The following is a 20,336-nucleotide window of genomic DNA, read 5'->3' as shown; positions in this document are numbered from 1 at the left end:
AAGAAAGCAATTAGGCGTCAACGTAATGATGCTGTGAAGACAACCTGGTCCTTGTCCCTGTGTGTAAACCAGAGTATGTGAACGGAGCCAATTTGACTGGATCACGGAGCGAGACTCCCAAAGGCTGGAGCGTTGGCCGGGTCCAATTTCGCTCCTGTAGAGCTCCAGTAGCTCTCACTTCACGAGCTCAGAGCATGCCCGGCCTAACATGCATTTGTAGTCTACTTGTGTGCTGCTATAGCCCCTTGCTTTAACCACTGTCATGGAATTCGCTAAATATTTTCATAAAGAAACTGATAAAACACCCAGTTGCTAAATCAAGGTGACTTACAAAGATGAGGACCAAGAGCAAGAGAGGGAGTGTGGTAATGTAATGTCCACAACTAAGGAATCATTGTGTAATCTGAAAAGACACATCTCCTGAAAGAATGGTGATGTACTTAAAAGTTGTGAGCTTAGTTAAATTGAGATTTTAATGAATGGAGTGACTGCTCACATGCTCTGGTGTAAACCCAGCCAGGGGATCCATCCTCCTGCTCTCTCATGCCATCTCCTGCTAGCAGGCCCCCAGGCAGCTCACAGGCTCCATCTGATGTCAGTTTGTCTGGTGTCAGCAGGGCAAGAAGCTTTGTTTTTCCATCAACACCTTTCACCCCGTGGCCAAGGAACGGCTGGATGCGATAGGATCCTAACAAATACTAATGAGACATGCACATTGCTCAAATCTCATCAATTTCACTTCATCCGTACACAGTCAAGATGGCCATTTTCCTCATTACCAAATAATAACAAATACATTCTAAGCTTATTATAATGAAATCAGCTGGAGCATGTGGTTTCCTAGCTCTAGATATAGCTCATAGCACCCTTGCTCAATTGTGCCTTTCCCCAGCTCTATCACAAAATGAATGTGCTGTGTTTATGTTGCCACCTTTCCTATGGGTGTCTTTTCACTGACATTCAATGGTTACTGCCTTAAGTAGGTGTATAGAGAGAGTTTTAGGGGGATGATGACTTCATTTTTAGCAGAATCTCCAAGGCATTGTCACATAACTCGCAAATATAGTCAATGGAATATGTGGTCAACTTTTCCTTTTTCCCACAATGCTGTTAATTTCTCTTCTAGATACAAGGTCAGATCCTTAAATGTCACAGCAGACACATATGGCTCTTTGATTCCTGGAAGCACTGGGTGAAGTGGTCATTGCTCATGACAGAGCCTGGTCCATGGTTTAATAAGATACGATGGACATTGACATTGTCCGTACTGAGGCTGGAAGATACTAAAACCATGTGACATCTCCTCAGGGGTGTAGAAGTAGAAAAATATCAGACAACAAGATGGTGACAAAAGCAATGTGGTGACTTACTAATACCCTTAGACTTTGCAGTTATCTTTATGAAGACTTCAACAGAGCTAAAAGAGTTTGACATCCACACCCACAGTACCGGGACAGTAGAAGGGGAGTCATTATTTCTTATCTTCAAAGAAAACATGACCCACATTTCCTTTTTAAACACAGACATTTATATGATGTAGATTAATATGAAATTATATAGAAAGCTATTATCCTCAAGTGTCGTTAACTGTTAAAAATATCTTTACAACTATTGCCTTTAAAACTACTACATTAGTACTATATTACTTTGCATATTTCCTGATGAAGCCATGATATTGGGTCATCATTTATGAAGCTTTGGTTTGCTGGGTACAGGATCATAACAATTATGACTAACTCCTATTTTCACTTAATGTCTCATCATACCCAGAGTATTTCTGTTCCTATAGCCACATCCTCAAAGGGAAATAAATACCCCTTGTAGTGCAGAGCCTGTCCCCGTGATAAGCAGTTCCGCTGATAGTGGCCTGGTGGCTTTGATAATGCCACTGCTGATTGGAATCATTGACACAAATCCCAGGCCCTATTTGAAGGTGCAGACCCTCTCGCTACTCCCTCATTTTCTCTGGGTTGCAGGTGTCTGCCAACAATACGGCCTCAGGAACAGGAACACAGATAAAGTGTATTCTCATGAACTATTACCAGCAGTTTGAACGACCTGTCAGATCAACATCCCTCTCTTCCTGTTTCTGTCAAATCTGACATGTCTGTCTTTCCCCCCTGCTTCCAATTTACATGCGCAACAACAGCAAGATAATGTAGTCCCATCAGTTTTTGTTGCCTTACTAAAAGCCATTCATGAACATGAGGCAAATGTATCAAACATTGCAAAAGCAAGCAATGCCATCGGTTCAACCAAACTGAATAAATGTTGTTAGCTATTGAAGACGTGATCATTATTCAAACACTGTTTGACTCATTATTGAACCTCACTTCAAACTGAAATGAAATTCTGTCAGAGAGATCAGAGCAAAATAAACATGCTAATATGGATGATTTCCTCTTTCATCCATTGGCCTTTACCATTAGAACATCAATCAGCCAAACCCAGGCTGTTTTCTCCTGAATGCTCTTTGATGGCTCCTCTCCCCGTGCTGTAAGTTTATCAAGCAGTCAAAGGAACTGAGCACTTCCACCTATCAGTCACCTTTTATCCCCTCAACGCATCTCCTATAAACATATCATACAAGGCCCACCTGCAGAGATGTGACACACATTAAAAGTGCACATCAAATACATTATAATAATAATACATTTAATTTGTATAGAGATTTTCATCACAGTGTTATTTCAGAGCTCTACATAGGCAAACTACAATAAAAACATCATACATTTAGAATCAAGGCAGAAAATAGCAATAGTAGGCTAGTTGCTAAAAGGACATTCCAAATAGCTACCTTCAGAGCTATATTTAGCAAATTGGGCCAACTTTTAGAATGGACGCCATGTTAGTGCGGAAAATGGCCAGAGTGAGGTGTTCTCTCATTTGTGTCCTGAAGTAACTAGCTATCTTCAGCCAGTTATGTTGTGAAGTCAGAATGCTCGGATCAACCCTACTCCTCAACCAGAGCGCTCTGAACTCTCCGAGAGCAAAACTCTCTGAATTTACGAATGGACAATCTGACAATGCTCTGAATTTACGAATGCACAGATCACACTCTGAGCACACTCTGGCACTACAGAGTGAAATTACGACCACACCATCTGGCTCCCTTCTAATTTTCATACTGTAAAATCCCTTATCAAGCACTTGTACCAAGAGCCCTTGTAGTCGACACGTATCCATGGTCTGTCTACTGTGGTGGCTAGCAAAGCACCAGGCCCAGCACCATGCCCAGCACCATGCCCAGCACCAGGCCCAGCACCAGGCCCAGCACCAGCCCAGAACCAGGCCCAGCACCAGGCCCAGCACCATGCCCAGCACCATGCCCAGCACCAGGCCCAGCACCAGGCCCAGAACCAGCCCAGCACCAGGCCCAGCACCAGGCCCAGCACCATGGCCAGAACCAGGCCCAGCACCAGGCCCAGCACCATGCCCAGCACCAGGCCCAGCACCAGGCCCAGCACCATGCCCAGAACCAGGCCCAGCACCATGCCCAGAACCAGGCCCAGCACCAGGCCCAGCACCATGCCCAGAACCAGGCCCAGCACCAGGCCCAGAACCAGGCCCAGCACCAGGCCCAGCACCAGGCCCAGAACCAGCCCAGCACCAGGCAGCTACTTCAGTCTTCATTCCCCCTCCAGTCCTGGTGGTCTCAGCCTCATTCCCTCCATCCGTAAACAGCAAATATGGAACCCCTAGGAGGGACCAGATGATTTATTATTATCTTCTCTGGCAACAACACACAGAGTTGTGGTTCCCAGTACTGGTTGTAATGGTCTGTGGACTGGACCATTAGAGATATGTTAAAAGGAAAATAAACAGATTAATGCAGGGGTTTTATGTAATATTTACAACACATCTGGAGAGGGGGGTTAAGATCAAATAAGTTGATTTGGCAACTGATGTGACATTAAACAGTAATGTTGTCCAGTTGATACAGTTTTATTTCTACCCAGCTAGCATATTTGGTTCCTTGAAAGTTGTGGGAACATTTGTTTTTGGTTTCACATTGGTTGTGGGAATGAAGCCATACATTTCCTGACCGGTAAAACTGAATGTTTTGTAAAATTTTGACTGTTCTGGGAACTTTAATTTTGAGGTTCCAGGGAGGTTCTGAGAATGTTTTACGTTAGTTCCTTGGAAGTTTTTGTAAGGTTCTGTATTTATTTACATAGTCAACCTTTTCATAGTGTTCTCTTTTATTGTGTTCTTGAACGTAGCCCTGTCTTTAATTTCTGTTCATTGATTTCACCTGTGTGAGTTACTTACCTGGTCTCATCAGCTCCTTATGTAGTTTAGTTCATTCTGTTTGTGCTTTTGTGAGGTATTGTTCGTTTTGACTCTATTAAGCCTTTTCCTAGCTCATTTGTGAGAACCAGTTATAGCCTTCAATCCTAGTTTTGATCCAACTGCCTGTTTGCCTACCTGTATATGACAATTGACTGCCTGTGACCACGATTTCTGCCTTCTGCAAAGGCGAAATACACACCTTCCGCTCCCTGCATGTGAATCTACACCTTTTGCTCCCTGAGCATTCATTACAGAATACCTCACCTAAAAACGGAATGGATTCAGAGGAGCTACAGCGGCGCATAACCCAGCAAGAGGAGCTTTTGTAGGAAATCTGCCATCTTCTCTGCCAGCCTATCCCTACTCCTCCGATGCCAGGTATCGTAACTCATAGCCCTCCTTCATTCATATCCATGCCTGGAAAATATGATGGTTCACCTGAAAAATGTCAGGGATTTCTGAGTCAATGCAGCAAATACATTGAGCACAACCCCACTAACTTTGCCATCGACAAGAGCAGGGTGGATTTTGTTGTCTCTACTCACAGGGATAGCCCTGGATTGGGCCACCGCCATATGGACTGCCAACAGCACAGAACTCAAATCCAAGGCCCATTTCCATACCCTCTTCAAAGAGGTGTTCAATCACTCTCCTTCCGATCATCCTATAGGAGACCTCCTCATAACAAATGTTGCTATTTTGATTTGGTTGCAACAGACATTTCTATCAAGAAGAGATGCCCTGATCTGAAAGTAAAAATGGACTATTTCTGGGAGTCCTCTGTTGAAGATAGACACGTGCCAGGGATTGGCAAGATCGGCCCCTTTGTTTTCAATTCTCGCCTAAAATGACATACCCAAATCTAACTGCCTGTAGCTCAGGCCCTGAAGCAAGGATATTCATTTTCTTGGTACCATTTGAAAGGAAACACTTTGAAGTTTATGGAAATGTGAAAGGAATGTAGGAGAATGTAACACCGTTAAATTGTGTATATATACTGTATGTATCTATTTTTTTGTATTTTTTTCGTACCATCTTTGAAATGCAAGAGAAATGCCATAATGTATTATTCCAGCCCAGGTGCAATTTAGATATTGGCCACTAGATAGCAGAAGTGTATGTGCAAAGTTTTAGGCTGATCCAATGAACCATTGCATTTCTGTTCAAAAATGTGTATCAAGACTGCCCAAATGTGCCTAATTTGTTTATTAATGACTTCATGTTCAAAATTATGCACTCTCCTCAAACAATAGCATGGTATTATTTCACTGTAATTGCTACTGTAAATTGGACATTGCAGTTAGATCAACAATAATTTAAGCTTTCTGCCATTATCAGATATGTCTATGTCCTGGGAAATGTTCTTGTTACTTACAAATCAAATCAAATGTATTTATATAGCCCTTCGTACATCATCTGATATATCAAAGTGCTGTACAGAAACCCAGCCTAAAACCCAAAGTTTTAAGGGAGATTTATCTGTGTCTCACAGCTACAGTGTACCATTTTAATTGCCTTCTCAAACACACTGCACTTTACATACAATCACACACAGGAAACACATCTGCCAACTGCCTCACCCAGTCTAGGGAAAACATATTGTCCTCATATTGACTTTTACATTCCCAGTCTGGATTTTACAACGGTAGAGTAATGGGAAGGAGTTTGTCTGTCTGTATAGCAGTAACCATTTGGTTTGAGAGGATTTCAGAGGGTAGTATAGTTTAGTGCTGCCTTGTTGGTCACTCAGTCTGCCTTAGGGACCTGGAGTGCCGCAACCCATTAGCAGCAGTACTGTTCCCCTGAGCCTTCGGGACAGAGAGAGAAGGTAATTACAGAACATGTTATTAATTACTTCCTGCACTCACACTGCAGTTGGAATTGAACTCTGTTCAGATGAGTTAATAGGTACAGATAACTATTATGCCTTAAGTTACATGACACAGAGTCTGAACTAAAAGATTGGGAAATGTTCACTACATCCATCCTGGCCCATTCAAAGTCCTCTAGTTTAGCATTGGGAAACACTTCTCAAAAACATAGCTAACTAACAGGAGCAGAATGTCAACAAACCATTTTAAGACATAGTCCAGAAATCACCGGAAGGAAAAGAAATACACACAAAACCTTTAATATGTTATCAGGAAATTGGAGTAATGAGCTTCTTTTTGAAGATAGTTCTTTCAAACAGGAAGAATTGGCCATTCAAATCCATCAATGAAAGGGCAATGCAAGATCTACTGAGAAAATATTGAAGGTATTGTGAGGATGGGTCTATATTATTAGCTGGCAATATTAACGAATTTCAGTTTAAAAAACTATGTATAAGACTTTAATATTCATTCAAAATAACACAAACATGTTACTGAGCACTTTTGTTGTAGGTTGACATGTACATGAAAACATAAATGAGCTTTTTGGTATTAATTGAAAGTTAGGGTTAGGAATTAGGGTCAGCAATGTAGTTAAAGTTAGGATTAGGTTTAACATCTGATTTGTATGACTTTGTGGCTGTGCCAGCTAGTGACCACTCTGCAGAGCTGCCTCCAGAACAAGATGTATGACAGAACACTAACCTGCCACTTTGTTCCTGCCTCAGAGAGCAGAAAGAAAGAGCAGTTAAGCTAACCAAGACAGTGTCCACAGGAAGGGCGGAATGACAGTTGCCATTGTTCCCAAGGGCCTTTTTGGCAGCTATGATGCATTTAGTTGCTTACCTGGCTAGACATCATTTCCCACTGTGCATTTTTCATCTCTGTCCAGGCCTTACAGAGCACCAATAATATCTGTTCCCATTTGCAGTGCTGGTGCCTTGATACATACTGTAGGGCTTAGAGCTTATTTGATGAACAGTACTGTATGTCAACTGTGGCCAACCTCTCCATGCATCACACACGGCTTTAAGCATGGGGAGAATAGCTGGAAATGACAGTCCTATTCCTTACTGCTGGATACTGAACTACATCCAATAACGGATGCCTGTAAACAGTAACTTAAATCCATTGCAAGATTATGGTATTGATTTTGATTACATTGATAGTGACCATTATGATAATGTACTGTGAATGATGAGCATCATCAGCCTCATCATGACTTGTATTTTCACTAAAATAATCAGGAGTACATTTCAGCGTATTATTACAGAGCAAAACTGATTACAAGCAGATCAAGCATAGCAGCAAACAGGTAGAGTTGCCAGCATGATGAAATGTAACACCCTACATCTGCAGAGCATGATGTGTTTTCGGATATTGTTTAGTGCATCTCTGTTTATGCAAACATTGTTCAGAGGTTGCTACATCTCATGACAGATTCACTACCTCATCTCCCTCTAATTGCAACACATTTCCCACCTGTGTTTTCTTAGAGGAGATTCACGTCCACCCAAGGTGACATTCTCTTATTGTGACTGAGACAAAGAAGAAAGCAAAGTAAGATATTGAGGAATACACACTGTGTTTAATTCCAGCTCCCTGCAATACAGACATACCTGTATTTTAATTTCAGTTTCATTGAAGAAAGTAGGCTACTAACATAACAGAGCTATACTATCATGGTCCACATTTCAGTCGGGACGCTAGTTTAACCATTTGACATTTTATGGATGACACCATGTGTCCACTTGGAGAGAAGGCAAAAATTCAAAGGTCATTTTATACTTCAGCTTTACATATCACTCAATGGCAGCTTTATCCTCCAATGCGTGGCAAAGCCGAGACAGGAACGGTCTCCGTGTGAGCCAATTAAGGGTTGTTTATTTTCCTCCTCCGTCTAATAAACGTCACTCGCTCTTTTTAATGGCTTGGAAATAGAGTGTGATTAGAATTCAGCCCCTCAGGGTGACCAAATGTGAAGCAGAGCCACCACTTCCACCCAGGCGGTTCATCATGTGAAATGGCTCCCCTCTCACCAGTATTATCGGAGGTTGGAATAATTGAAATAATAACCGACACCTCCTCCACCTTCTGCATAACATATCCAGACCCAGGAGATCACTGGTCTGCTATTATGAAAACCGACCATGGCTAGAGAAAAAACCTCAGGTACTTACTTTAAAGTAATTACACCAAGGGCCTTGTTCAAGGGAAAACCGTTTTCATTGAATACCCATTGTTAACAAATCATACAAAATTGTTACTTTGCAGTAAAAGTCATTTCTACTTGATAGAACAATGTGTATTATACTGAACACACTGTCAAGATTTCTGATTGAATGGTATGTCCTGGAAACTGTTAACCAGCTTTGATTGCTTGGGGTTTCAAGGTGTCTTAGTGCACAAGATTTTGTTATGAAAACGAATCATCATAACCTTTAACATGCTGTCAGACTAATCACTTCATGAAAGAGGATAACTATTAACTATTGAAACATCAAACATTTATATCAAAGCAGCTTTTTCTTAGAAAACAAGGGAAATTATATTGGTAATTGACTGGCATTTTAGAAGAACTATCAGTTGTATCTGAATAAGGAGCCCTGTATTTAGGCATTTTCCAACTTCTCAATGGAAAGGAATGGGGCAACGGATCAGTCCTGAAGGAGCTTGACTGACAACAATGAACAGTGTAGGTTTATAGCTGCCACCTTATCGTTTGCTAAACCCCTGAAGTATAACTGATTATGGCCGTAATATCTGTTGATGTGTACATTAAAGATAGTGTGACACTGGCAATAGACATTTCCCAGTGATGTGCCATTAAAGCATGCATCTAAAATACGGTGGGGGTCATCGCTGCCGGGTCACGTGACAGTTACTCTAAACCCTGTGCCTTCTGTGAGCCGGATGGCACTGGGATTTGATTCTGTGAAGCAGTGATGACACATTAAACAGAATATACAGACAATAAACAAACGTTCTGTTTACGGACAAGATCTATGGACACAGAACTGACACAATCCACATAGAGTATATGCATAATGAACACTAGGCTAAAAAAACTACATATTTAAGCAATAAAGGTTGAGGGGGTGTGGTACATGGCCAATATAGCACGGCTAAGGGCTGTTCTTAGTCACAACACAATGCGAAGTGGCTGGATACAGCCCATAGCCATGGTATATTGGCCATATACCACAAACCCCAGAGGTGCCTTATTGCGATCATAAACTGGTTACCAATGTAATTAGCGCAGTAAAAATAAATATTTTGTCAAACCTGTGGTATACGGTCTGATATACCATGGCTGTCAGCCAATCAGCATTCAGGGTTCGAACCACCCCATTTATAATACACTATAAACACTCTAAGCCGCACATCGAACTGGGACAGAACTTAGTGGGACTTCATCTGCTTCTCATGTAGGCACCCCAGTCTCCTGGAACTACCCCTTTAATTCCCCACTCAATTCAGCCCTTCCTCCTTACTGCCTGCTTCGCTCTGCCACCGCTCATTCTTCTTCAGCCAGATCCAACGGAATTCCTATTTTTCCTGCTTGCGGACGTCAGCCATTAGCTTTCTCCATGCCACTCCTTCAATTCCGGCAGCCCCAGGGCTCTCCAGAGTGATTATGCCTGCGAAGCCCCTGCAGCCGACCTCAATTGGTAGATTCCAGACTCTCCATCCATTCTGCTGGCTCTCAAGGATGATGGACTGGTATTTCTTGAGCTTCTGCTCATGTGCCTCCTCTATTCTTTCCTCCCAGGGCACTGTGAGGTCGATGAGGACCACCTGCTTCATTCCTCTAGACCAGAGAACGATATCTTGTCATCTGGGAATCTGAGCTGCTTCTTGAGGTCTGCCCACATCTCCCAGTCACTGTGGCAAGGATCCCTTTGCTCCTCGTTCCATTTGCTGAGCTCTCTCCTGACTTGAGGAAATGGATGAAACAGGGAACTGGGTTGTTTAGGCATTCTCCTTGCTTGCTCCAGACCCACGGCCAGCTGAGTCAGTATTTGTTCATACCGCCACATGAATTATCCATCGGTCAGACCTGCTTGGCAGGAGGACTGCATGTGCTCCAGGTTGGTTGGTTGTCCACATAGTGTGCAGATGGGGCTCTCTGCCAACCCCCATGTGTGGAGGTTTGTTGGTGTGGGCAAAACATCCTATACAGAGTAAAGCATAAACTTAATCCGCTGCCATTCAATGTTTCAGATGTCTAGCCAGGTGTTGGGTTGAGCCATGAGCCATGGGCTTGGAGAGTTACAAAGTGAGGGAAAAGGCCATCACATGGTTGCGGTCACTGATAAGGGTGGATAGCTGTGGATTAGTGAGGAATGGGGGCCCAGGTCAGGTCATGTGAAGGGAGAAGGAACCGTTTATTACGCACATCACTTAACTTCCTGCGCAGCAACAGAGATGTAATGTTTGGAGAAAAAGAGGAGACTCCGCCTGAAGTGGGGTATAAATACTTGTGCTGGTGGGAACATGTCTTTGTCTGTTCAGCTGTCTGACACACTGGGTGAATAAACTTGGTTTGAGCTTTCCCTAGTTGCCTGTTTATTTAGAACCTAACACAGGTTAGTGCCTTCTCTTGCACGCTCTCCCAACGTGTCCAGCTACCCTGTTATTTCATTGCTACTGCTCTGAAAGGCCTACTTCCTCCTCAGCCTCTCAGTCCTCCATCTGCACCATGCCACAGTGCTGGTCTGGATCTGCTTATTTCCAGTTTGGTTCTGTTTCTCAGACCCAGCCTGCCTTGGTTTACCGACCCAACAACACCAGCGTGTTGCAGCTGTTCCTCCACGCCCCCTGATCGCTCTGCTGTCTGACCACTTGCAACCCGTTCTAACCTCGGTCTCTGCCTGGTGACATGCTTTCGTTTGCCTTGTACCAGAGATGTAATTGGCAGCTGCAGTTTGCTGCCTGCGTTGTACAGGCAGATGGAGGAGAAGGTTCATGGGACAGCCAGCCATTTCCAGAGGAAGTTGTTCATTTTCCTCTCTACTACGTCCACTGTTGAAAGAAGTACTTCATAGACAAGCAGTGGCCAGAGGGAAATGTAAGATCTATTCATATATAATGTCCACAGCTAAATGAAACGGACAATGAAGTACTATTCTTTATGTGTATGCACAATTGATCCCCAAATGTTCCCCTGCTCTGGGTAGCCTCATTTTTTCTTCTTCCATTTCTCTATTTTTTTGCCTGAATTTTGCCATATCTCTCTGCCATAATTGGGTAGAGTTTTTCTGCATTGACATTTGGAAATGTCAATAGTGTCCAGACCCAAGGCAAATGATAATCTAGCGACTGATTAGCTTTCACTTGCTGGGAGTGCAAGAATTCTCATGGCTTTTTAGCCACAATGAAACAGGAGTATGACATTGACTACGAGCATAGTAGGGCTCCCTTGCGAAAGAGACCCTGGTCTCAATGGTGACTCACTGTTTATATAAAGGTCAAATAAAATAGTTAAATATATTGGGTTATAGCAAATTATTCAAACTGTGTGTGAGTTCTTTGATGGATCTTTACATTTAAACCTATTTCTGGATACACCTCATTTAGGCTTACAATAATAACTTACATAACATAACATTACTTATTACATAATGCTTCATACAACAGTTGACATATACAGTATATTACGGCTATAGGGCCTCTGTAAGAGAAACGGAGAGTCCCCGTCTGCCTTCCCTGACCTTGGGCTTTCATCAGCCATACCTCCATCTCTCCCTCCTCCACCTGTGTGCTGACGGTAAACATTGTGCCAAGCCAGAAAAACAATGGCTGAGAAAGACAGAGCACTTTGTCAGATCAGCTAATTGAGTAATTGGCCTAAACCAGGGGCCATTCATTAGACCCCCCTCCCTCCTCATCTCTCTGTCTCTGCGCCCCCAGCCTGCTCTCTGTATACTGCTCTGACACAGACCCCCCTCACCGCCCCTTCATGTATCACTGCAGGATGATCCCCGGTTTAAGTGAAAGTGATGAAGATGACTGCCGGCCCACTGTGGACACAGCAGGACCCTCCAAGCTAAAGTGTCCCAATCAATCACAGGCCTATCTGGGACAAGCTGCTCCAAAGATATCAGAGGGGATATAGGACACTCATCTACTGCTATAGACACAAAACAAACAAGCATACAAACACTACATAATACGATACATGGAGAATGCACAAGGGACACTGGGCAGCCTTTCAACAATAGAAATACTGTAACTAGTGGGAAACCATACAGATTCATGTGCAAATCGATGCAGTCTGTTGTAGCCAGTCCAAAACTCCTTATCTTGTGAGAGTACACCCAGTGGAAGAGCACTTGAGCTCTGTAGGAGAGGAAAATTAGAGGGCCATCCATGTGTGATCAGTGTCCTAGTGTTATAATCAGTGTCCACAGCGGCCCTCTATCCCCATTTAAACAGCTGCGAGACCAGTGCTACTGTTGGCAGGCTTCCATTCTCCTCATGCCTCATTTGGAAGATGCTGCTTCCCTAAATGTTTGTGTTGTGATGATGCACACACATCAGAGGATTCGAAGACAAAACTGAATGAAGACAAGTATAACTTCCTGTCATAATTCAAAGAAGTAACATTCCAGTCTCCCTGCCTGAGTTCTGTCCATCTCCAGAGGAGGGCTGACATGTTTCCTTTTCTCATTAACCGTCTTTTAGCAAAGGGCTCTGGGACTATAAACAATAACAATAGTAGCGCGAAGTGGAGGGAAAAAAAGCTCTGTCTCAGTAGGATCCCTGTGGACCTGCTGACACTATCAGGGACAGGGCCCACTGAACAGAGCTGCCAGAGGAGGGTAGAGGAGAGGAGTGGAGTGGAGAGGGTTGAGAAAAGGAGAGCTTTATATGAGAGCTTCACAATTGAGAAGAGGAGATGAGAGAGTCACAGAAGTGCTTGAGAACTGGCACAAAGACACACAAACACGTATTGCAATAGTTCTGTGTCCTTCCCCTACTACCTGTCACCGGATAGTATAGACGGCGCCGGAGAAGACGTTTTACGCGCTCCTAACCGATTGTGTTTTGTTGTTTGTAACTTATTTTTAAAGTTATTTTGTACATAATGTTGCTGCTACCGTCTCTCATGACCGAAAACAACTTCTGGACATCAGAACATCGATTACCACAAACTGGCAGAAGCTTTTTTTTTTACCTTTAATGAGTCCGACGAGCCCGACGTGAACGACATACTGCTTTCCCGGGAACAGGCCCAAATTGTCATGTGCTCCCTCTCTGGCCTCTAGGTCACCAGGCTGCTCATTATGGCGCACACCTGTCACCATCGTTACACGCATCAGCGCATTATGACACTCACCTGGACTCATAACCTGCCCTTTATATGTCACTAGGATAATGCTCATCCAGAGGCGGCGCTCCTAGTAGCCGGGGACTTTAATAAAGGGAAACATAAATCTATTTGACCAAATTTCTATCCACATGATAAATGTGCAACCAGAGGGAAAAAACCTCTAGACAACCTTTATTCCACGCACAGAGACACGTACAAAGCTCTCCTTGGCCCTCTATTTGGCAAATCTGAACATATTTCTATCCTCCTGATTCCTGTTTAGAAGCGAACATTAAAGCAGGCAGCACCAGTGACTCGGTCAATAAAACAGTGGTCAGATGAAGCAGATGTTAAGTTACTGGACTGTTTTGCTAGCACAGACTGGAATATGTTCCGGGATTCTTCCTATTGCATTGAGCAATACACCACATCAGTCATTGGCTTTATCAATAAGTGCATTGATGACGTCGTCCCCACAGTGACCGTACGTAAATATACCAACCAGAAACCATGCATTACAGGCAACACCTGCACTGAGCTGAAGGCTAGAGCTGCCGCTTTCAAGGAGCGGGAATCTGGAAGCTTATAAGAAATCCTGCTATGCCCTCCGACAAACCATCAAACAGGCAAAGTGTCAATACAGGACTAAGATCGAATCATACTATACCGGCGCCAACGCTCGTTGGATGTGGTAGGGCTTGAAAACCATTGCAGACTACAAAGGGAAGCACAGCCAAGAGCTTCCCAGTGACACTAGCCTACCAGACGAGCTAAACTACTTCTATTCTCGCTTCAAAGCAAATAACACTGAAACATGCAAGAGAGCACCAGCTGTTCGAGGCGATTGTGTCATCACGCTCTCCGCAGCCGATGTGATTAAGACCTTTAAACTGGTCAGCATTCACAAGGCCACAGGGCCAGACGGATTACCAGGACGTGTACTGCGAGTATGCGCTGACCAACTGAAAAGTGTCTTCACTGACATTTTCAACCTTCCCTGTCTGAGTCTGTAATGGCAACATGTTTTAAGCAGACCACCATAGTCCCTGTGCCAAAGAACACTAAGGTAACCTGCCAAAATGACTAACTAGCACTCACGAATGTAGCCATGAAGTGCTTTGAAAGGCTGGTCATGGCTCACATCAACACCATTATCCCAGAAACCCTAGACCCCCTCCAATTTGCATACCGCCCTAACAGAGCCACAGATGATGCAATCTCTATAGCACTCCACACTGCCCTTTCCCACCTGGACAAAAGGAACAACTATGTGAGCATTCTATTCATTGACTACAGCTCACCGTTCAACACCATTGTGCCCTCAAAGCTCATCAATAAGGTAAGGACCCTAAGACTAAACTTTCCCTCTGTAACTGGATCCTGGACTTCCAGGGTAGGTAACAACACCTCCGCCATGCTGATCCTCAACACAGGGGCCCCTCAGGACTGCGTGCTCAGTCCCCTCCTGTACTCCCTGTTCACTCATGACCTCATGACCAGGCATGACTCCGACACCATCATTTAAGTTTGCCGATGACACAACAGTATTAGGCCTGATCACTGACAACGATAAGACAGCCTATAGGAGGAGGTCAGAGACCTGGCCGTGTGGTGCCAGGACAACAACCTCTCCCTCAACGTGATCAAGACAAAGGAGATGATTGTGGACTACAGGAAAAGGAGGACCTTGCACACGCCCATTCTCATCGATGGGGCTGTAGTGGAGCAGTTTGGGAACTTCAAGTTCCTTGGTGTCCACATCACCAACAAACTAACATGGTCCAAGTACACCAAGACAGTCGTGAAGAGGGAACAACAAAACCGATTCCCCCTTAGGAGGCTGAATAGATTTGGCATGGGTCCTCAGATCCTCAAAAGGTTCTACAGCTGCACCATCGTGAGCATGATACTGGTTGTATCACTGCCTGGTATGGCAACTGCACGGCCTCCGACCGCAAGCCACTACAGAGGGTAGTGCGTGCGGCCCAGTACATCCCTGGAGCCAAGTTTCTGGCATCCAGGACCTCTATGCCAGGTGGTGTCAGAGGAAGGCCATAAAAATTGTCAAAGACTCCAGCCACCCTATTCATACACTGTTCTCTCTGCTACCGCACGGCAAGCGGTACTGGAGAACCAAGTCTAGGTTCGAGAGGCTTCTTAACAGCTTCTACCCCCAAGCCATAAGACTCCTGAACATCTAATTAAATGGCTTCCCAGACTATTTGCATCCCCCCCTTTTACGCCGCTGCTACTCTCTGTTATTAGCCATGCATAATCACTTTAATAACTCTACCTACATGTACATATTACCTCAATTACCTCGTCTAACCGGTGCCCATGCACATTGACTCTATACCGGTACCCCCGGTATATAGTCTCGCTATTGTTATTTTACCACTGCTCTTTAACTACTAGTTACTTTTATTTCTTATTCTTATTTATATTTTTTAAACTGCATTGTTGATTTGGGGCTTGTAAGTAAACATTTCACTGTATTAGGCGTATGTGACTAATACAAAATGTTTATTCACATTGCCCCAGATAACAAAATGTTGGCATCAGCAATATGAAATTATAAAATGCAATGCAAACCGGAAATATCACAAACCACAAGCAATTGAGATGTATTCAAACATATTCTCAAGGCCCTTTCCAGCTAATTAAATAATAGAGAGAGGGAGGGAGGGAGAGAGAGAGACAATTGACATGCTGCAAACAACTTACATCCCTGGTAAAGTTCTGAAATTGTCAGAATGGCATTTTCAGTCTCATTAACCTAAGATCTATGTCCGCGCCCTCGGAAATCTAATTAGTATGATAAAAAAATCCCATAAAATTGGGTCAGTTTAAGCTAGGGATATGTGAGATATTTTTTGCATTGGATAACCCTCAATCCACCACATCTGCCTACAGTGCATTTGGAAAGTATGCAGACCCCTTGACGTTTTCCACACTTTATGTTCCAGAGTTATTCTAAAATGTATCAAATAAAAACCATTCCTCAACTATCTACACACAATACCACACAATGACAAAGCAAACACAGGTTTTTAGAAAATGTTACAAATTCATTACAAATAAAAACAGAAATACCTTATTTAAGTAGGTATTCAGACCCTTTGCTACGAGACTTGAAATTGAGTTCAGGTGTATCCTGTTTCCGTTGATCATCCTTGAGACGTTTCTACAACTTCACTGGAGTCCACCTGTCGTAAATTCAGTTGATTGAACATGATTTGGAAAGGCACACACCTGTCCAGATAAGGTCCCACAGTTTACAGCGCAAAAGCCATAACGCCGAAGGAATTGTCCGTATAGCTCCAAGACAGGATTGTGTCAAGGCACAGATCTGGGGAAAGGTCGGGAAAAAATTCTGCAGCATTGAAGGTCTCCAAGAACACAGTGGGCTCCATCATTCTTAAATGGAAGAAGTTTGGAACCACCAAGACTCTTACTAGAGCTGTCCGCTCATACAAACTGAGCAATTGGGGGTGAAGGGCCTTGGTCAGGGAGGTCAGAGTTCCTATGTGGAGATGGAAAAACTTCCAGAAGGACAACCATCTCCTTTACTCCTCCGTAAAAGGCACATGACAGCCCGCTTGGAGCTTGCCAAAAGGCACCTAAAGGACTCTCAGACCATGAGAAACAAGATTCTCTGGTCTGATGAAACCAAGATTGAAGTCTTTGGCCTGAATGCCAAGCATCACATCTGGAAGAAACCTGGCATCATTCTAAGGTGAAGCATGTTGGTGGTACGATCAGGCTGTGAGGATTTTTCAGTGGCAGGGACTGGGAAACTAGTCAGGATTGAGGCAAAGATGAATGGAGCAAAGTACAGAGAGATCTTTGATGAACACCTGCTCCAGAGCTCTCAGGACCTCTGCAGAGAAGAATGGGAGAAACTCCCCAAATACAGGTGTGTCAAGCTTGTAGCGTCATACCCAAGAAGACTTGAGGCTGTAATCGCGGCCAAAGGTGCTTCAACAAAGTTTTTTTTATTATTAATACATTTGTAACCATTTCTAAAAAAACTGTTTTTGCTTTGTCATTATAGGGTATTGTGTATGGATTGATGAGGGCAACAATGAACGCAACAAAATGTGGAAAAAGTCAAGGGGTCTGAATATTTTTTGAATGCACTGTGTGTGCGGTGAAAGGTGACAGTCTTTGTCAGACCATTAGACATCCTGAAAATGTTTCTTCTACAAAATCGTCTATCATCTGAACGGTTTGGCCTACTATTATGAACCCTCTATGGAAAGATGGTGTTCTTTTGCTCTACGACCCCCAGAAGCATCTTGGGACTTGGGACTTCTGTCTGTAGAGTCCGAACTGTTTGATACTTCAAGGCGTCTTGAAATTCAAATCTAAATAGCTCAATTATCCTTGGTGTGACCTTCTTAAACAATTCCATATGGCTTAGTAGAACCCCTCCCCCGGATTAGACAGGGTTAATAATCTTATGGGTTATTGAAGAAATATTTACTGTTGGTAACTGCTGTTATGGTTGTTTTGTCAGACAGTGAGGAAGCACCAGGTGAGGTTATTCTCTGTGTGCTTGTTTGCTTGTCTACCAGCAGTCTCTCTGTGTGCTTGTTTGCTTGTCTACCGGCAGTCTCTATGTGGGGTTGTTCTATTTCAGGTCTGAAAGGTTTCAGAGAAAGGCCCAGTATGAGGACGTCTGTGGTGCAATCACTTCCATGATGGGTCTATGACAACCACACAAAGACACAGACATGAAAGCTTCCTGGCAGGAAGAGAGCTGCATTTTGTGTCAACAAAGAAATATCCACTCTGTTGTGCGATGCTGTGTATGTACCACATACAGTAGAGTACATAGACATTGTCATGCACTTAGTGTGGTTCATGGTGATCCTAGGCGATTACACGTCCATGTGTTAGTGTCTCCAACTTTCACAACACCACACTGAGGTAAATAGACAGTTTCGACAAACTGCTGCACATCAAGTTGTTTGCTTGGTCGTGGTAATTAACAAACAACGTTTGGGTTTAAATGGCATTCATATAATTCAAAAAATCTGTTATTACCTCAGATAGACAGTGGCATTTTTTGCAAAGGTTGAGGGACTGCTGAGAAAAACTGAGAGATAATACAATGAGATGATGGAGCGTGGATATATACACGTCATAAAGAGTGTCCGAGGAAGACATAGCCTCATCGAGGGAGCACATAGCCTCATCGAGGGAGCACATAGCCTCATTGAGGGAGCACACACTGTAGCCTCATTGAGTGTGGCTTGTTGTGGATGTCAACCTGACAAGTCATCACACAGACCATGAGAGCAGAGGAGGAGAAGATGTCATTTCTTAGAATTATACTGCAATTGACTAACTTTGCCATGACAGCTTCCGCAATTCTTGTATGTTATGCCTGTCAATGTTTATTTTACATGCTGAAACCTACAACAATCATAAATATGATAACTAATGTATAGATAGATTAGCCTTTTTGACAACTGCAAAGCAACTTGACGTAATATTAACCTATTTTCTGGAAAGAACAAGGACAGAAAGTTATTTGCCTTTACATATAAGAAAATACAATGTTCCTGATTTAGTAATGCCCTATTGAGCATCCTCTAATAGATGCATGGGAAGCAAAACTATATTACACAAACAATATTAAAGCTCTTCTTCTAGCTCAATTAGAATTAATAACTTACACGTGGTAAATATCAGACATACTGTAGTTATGACATGGTGGGTCAAGTTGAATATTTTTTTTAAAGCGTAGAAGTACTGTGGAACTTGGGAGAACGTATGTGTCTTAGGTCTAGATGAAATCATACCCGCGCTAGCCAACACCCGCATAGCTTTTGGTTTGGCTGTGTCGGAGTTGGAACTCCCAACGTTATACCAATTGTGGACATTGCCATTGGGTGCACGAGTCGCATTATACAAATCCCATGCAGCTGTGTTTCAAGTCCGAACACTGGCATGTGTGATGTGTATATATATATATATATATATATATATATATATATATATATATTTGTACAGGGGACGGATTACCTCCCCAAATGCGGTAGCCCAGCCCTGTACAAAAATATATATTCCTGTATATTGCCAGGTGAAAAAGGCAAAAAACGGGTTCAAATACAGATTGTTTTAAAGGAAAACAGCTAACTTTCCTGCATTTCAACACATTTCGCCAAGTTTTATAAAACTACTCGACACATTTTATCATGCGTCTTAGAAGAAAATGTTCAGTTTTAAAGCAAAATTTGGCCATGGGGCAGAGAGAAAAATGTGCTGTTTTATAGCTTATCTCATGCTATTCTTCACAGTTTGCCATGAGGCTGAGTGACAAAAAGGTCATTTTCCTGTGTTTTATATATATTTCCATACTATGTGGTTGGAATACTACTGTGAAATTGAGAAAATTATGATAATGCCCTTTTTGAAAAGACTGCCTGACATTTCTGACTGTTTTGGTGGGATGGAGTTTTGGCCTGTCAACAGTTGGTTAATTAGTTCATAGACCAATAAGAAAGAAAGAGTTCCAAACGTCTTTGCCAATAACAGATAGTTTTCAGATTGCCCCACTCAGACCACTCCTAGACAGTCCTAGCTAAATTCTTGCTTGAGAAATTGCTCTTTGCTCAGAAGCTTTTCTTTTGTTGTTGACCATTTTAATTGAAAACAATCACAGTAAGGTACTTCATTGTTACCAGTCAAATATTTGATATAAAACTGCGGCATTGGGCCTTTAAGTAAAGGATACAGTATATATTGTATGTAATCATTCAGGAATAGGAATATCAGAATACAATACAAATATCAATGCTATAACATAGATCCTAGTGGTTGAGACATGTTGTCCTTGACATTAATAC

The sequence above is a fragment of the Oncorhynchus nerka genome, linkage group LG19, assembly GCF_034236695.1.
Source record: "Oncorhynchus nerka isolate Pitt River linkage group LG19, Oner_Uvic_2.0, whole genome shotgun sequence".
Lineage (NCBI taxonomy): Eukaryota > Metazoa > Chordata > Actinopteri > Salmoniformes > Salmonidae > Oncorhynchus > Oncorhynchus nerka.
This window is presented reverse-complemented; position numbering follows the sequence as displayed.